Raw genomic sequence first — 4,035 nt, 5'->3', positions numbered from 1 at the left:
AGTTCTCAGTAGTCCTCATTGTCCGCTATGTTCAGCAAGTCCGGTTTTATCCCATGCTTTTTCAGAACCAGTCCAGCTGGCCTAGGTGAGTTCCCGATAGAACATCCCCATTGTCTCAGTGTGTGGGTGTACCCCTCGCGGTCCTGAGTTCCAGCCCCCTTTGGTTGAGCCGGGCTTGGCTGGAAATTGAGGCTCCTCCCAAACTGAAGCACGCCAGTGCACATGCTGTAGTTCCCCAGTGTAACCATTGGGAGGAGAGTTCAGTCCAAGGCTAAGTTAATATTCAAGCCAGCATCAGGTTTCATTTCATCTCCCAGAATCATTTTTTCCTGCAGTGCTATGCTGCCATGCTATTTATACTTGCCACACCGCTCGGAGAACTCCTGACCCATTCGTTCTTCTAGAATGATCTGTTTCTCTCTCATATATACCTACATCCTATGTCCAACAAACCCTGAACAAAACCCCTGACTTTAATGGAGACAAAATTATTGTCTAGTTCATTCAGAATTTAAAAGATATAATCTCTCAGATATGAATCTCTCCGAGTGGCTTTCATCTTAGCAATACTGTCCAAGCCTTAGCTCTCATTCTGACTTGACACACACACAGACCTTAAAGAGACCTTCCTTCAAGGTCCTCAATATCCTCAGTCTGTTTGCTCTTGGGGGAGGGCTCTCTGCTCTGAGAAACATCAAACTTACTTTCCCTTTATCCAAAGTCCAGGTCTGCTGAACTCTAGTGTGTGATAGAGGATTAATATGGGTCATTAAGGCTGGAATATTGATTCTGGAATTACTTTAGTGCACGCCCACTTCCCTGTCCACCTACGTATGTGTTAGCACGTGGACTCTGTAATATTAATAGAGCAGTAGTTGCCACATGGCCCAACAGAAGTTCTTTCAGAGAGTCCCCCTTTTCTTAAACCCTACACCACCCATTCATTCTAAAGAGGAACACATTTTCTCCCTTATGTCTGTTTTATTTGTGGAGGTACTGGCTAGTCTTATATCAACTTGACACATAAACTAGACTCTTTTGAAAGGAGGGAATCTCAACTGAGAAAATGTCTTCATAAGATCCAGCTCTAAGGGATTTTCTTAATTAGTGATTGATGGGGGATGGTCCATCCCTTTGTGGGTGGTTCCATTCTTGAGACCGGTGCCTCTAGGCTCTATAAGAAAGCAATCTGAGCAAGCCATGAGGAGCAAGCCAGTAAGCAGCACTCTTCCAAGGCCTCTGCATCAACTCCTGTCTCTATGTTCTTGTCCTGATTTGATTTCCTGTCCTGACTTCCTTTGATGAGGCCCAGGCACATGGAAGTAAAAGCTGAATAAACCCTTTTATCCCCAATTTGCTTTTTGGTTATGGGTTTCATCACAGCAACAGAAACCCTAATTAAGATAGTGAACTATTAAGCTCAGAGATTTCTGACACCTGTCTTACTAAAGTAGATCTGATATTTCCTAAACACCACTTCCTGGGTCAGTCCATCATATCATAGAGAAGTCATATTAGAAAGGAGCCTGGTTGGTTTGTTACCCAATTGGTGACTAAACACCTGTCATAGCCACAATGCCGCTCACCGCAGGTGAGGGATTATGTAGCACTGGGATGGAAAGGACAGGTCTTCCTGATAGTGAGCAGATGTTACAAAATTATCAAAACTTCTAGAAATTGCTTCTTTTATTTCTCTGAGATTATAATTACATCATTTCCCTTTTCCTTTCTTTTCCCTGAACCCTCCTTTTCCTCTCTTTCTAATCCATGGCTTTTTTTTTCATTAATTGTTGTTACACACATTATGTGTATATACAAACTTATTCCTAAATATCATCTGCTTGGTCTGTATAGTGTTAACCATGTATATATTTTTAGAACTGGTCTTTTGGTATTGGGTAACTGATTGGTGTACTCCCCCCTTGGGAAGACTATTTCTTTCCCTCACAGCTTTCTTTAGTTGCCTGTAGTTCTTTGTGTAGACTTGAGCCCTCCTGGGTTTTCCCTATCCACTTTGGTATGTCCATTGTTGTTGTCCTTGTTCACCTAATGGTTAGGCAGCCATGTTGGTGAGACTTTATGGGTGTGTGTCTGACATTCCTAGGGGAAACAGCCTTACAAAACACTCCCTAACTTTCTGGCTTTTACAATCTATCTGATTCCTCTTACCCAGTGGTCCCTAAGCCCTGAGTGCAGGAGTTATTTTGTAGATGTATCCTTTGGGCTGAGGTCTACAAGTCTGCATTTTGATTGATTGTGGTTTTCTGTAGTGATTTCTGTCTGTTTAACAAAGCTTTTAAACACGACTTAAAAGGAATGATGAAAATAGTCATTGGTTTTAGAATGTTGTAACAGAAATACCTGAGAATTTCAATGAACATTTGAAGAAAAGATGACAAGGTTGTGAGTTGTAGGTTGACAGAGAATCTATAGAACCTACCAATTGTCAAGATCTTGATCGGGCAACTAGATAGCTTTCTGGATGTGGCAGAATGTCTTGTTCTGAGACTGAGTAAGCACATCTTTAACGTCATTGGCAGTCAGGTCTTATTTTCAAAGGATGGCTCTGTGAAGTTGCAGAATTCTGCTCCACACAACCTCTGACCTCTGAAAGTCCTTTGCAGTAATTTGTTTTGAGGTCAACAAAAGCCATTGACTTCTGGGATCTTTGCTGACACGCTTTGTCATCTCACCTTCTTCTAAATCTTTACGTAGAATTATAATTAATGAGACGGCATTAACTTATCAGGTCCTACAAATGAAGTTGAAATTCCTTGTTGAAAGAACTTCCCTATGAAAGGAGGGTTTTCCTTTCTCCCCAGAAACTCAGCATCAGGACCAGAATGGGATCAGCAAGGCATGCACCTAGAGGCGGAGTTTAAGAAAGTCCTAGTTTTCAAGTCCTGCCAGAGCAAGACTGTCAATCACAGGTCTCTGATATCAAAAACACCACTGTGTGTTTGCTCCTCACTGTTTTGTCTGACCCAGTAATGATAATTATAAAGCAAGAGAGACACATCATTAAGAAATGGTTTTAGAGGACCAAACTGGGCCCTCTGAATGTGGGTGACAGTTGAGTGGCTTGGCCTGTTTGTGGGACTTCTGACATTAGAACCAGCATTATTCCTGTTGCACGAACTAATGTTTTGGAGCCCATTTCTTACAGTGGGATACACTGCTCAGCCTTGATGTAGGGGAAAGGGACTTGGTTCTGCTTCAACTAGACATGCCAGGCTTGGTTGACTCATCATGGGAGGCCTTACCCGCTAAGAAATAGATGGGGATGAAAGAAGGGAGGGATCAGGAAGAACAGAGGGACGGGGAATGGCAGTTGGTAAATAAAATGAATAAAAGATAAAAAAAGAAGTGGTTTTAAAGCCAAAGATAGAATCAAAACCCAGCACCATTGTCCTTGGCTTCTCCATCAGTCTCCACTGTCAGCCACATTCAGAGTGTCCGGTTTGATCACATGCTCCATCAGTTCCAGTTTGTGGGAGCCTAGTCTGTTTGGATGCTCACCTTCCTGGACCTGGGGGAAACAGGGAGGACTTTCGACTACCTATAGGGTGGGGAACCCTGACTGCTTCTTGACTGGAGAGGGAGGGGAAGGGGGATGGGGGTAGGGGAGAGAAATGGGAGGAGGGAAGGAGGTGGAAATTTTCAATGAAAAATAAATAAATAAAAAAAATATAAAAAATAAAGCCAAAGATAGTGACACACTAAGTCTAGCACCTGGGAGGCTGGTAGAGGAAGACTGCAAGTTCCAGGCCAGCTTGAGTTTTATGAGAAGTTTCACATCAGCCTGGTTTATGCAGTGAGACCTTGTTTTAAAAACAAAAACAAAGAAACAGTCTTGGAATCTCACATGTTTCTGAGAAAGATAGCTGTGTGTATAACAGCAATCTCTTGTATGCAACAAAAAGGAATGAATGCTCCTATAGAAATAAGAAATTATAACCAGATGTAAGACAGAAAAATCTTCTCAGTTGAGTAATACAAGGGAATCAATACATGGCATAATACTGAATTAGCCAC

This window comes from Microtus ochrogaster, unplaced genomic scaffold (genome assembly GCF_000317375.1).
Source record: "Microtus ochrogaster isolate Prairie Vole_2 unplaced genomic scaffold, MicOch1.0 UNK73, whole genome shotgun sequence".
Taxonomy (NCBI): Eukaryota; Metazoa; Chordata; class Mammalia; order Rodentia; family Cricetidae; genus Microtus; species Microtus ochrogaster.
Note: the sequence above shows the minus strand (reverse complement) of the source record.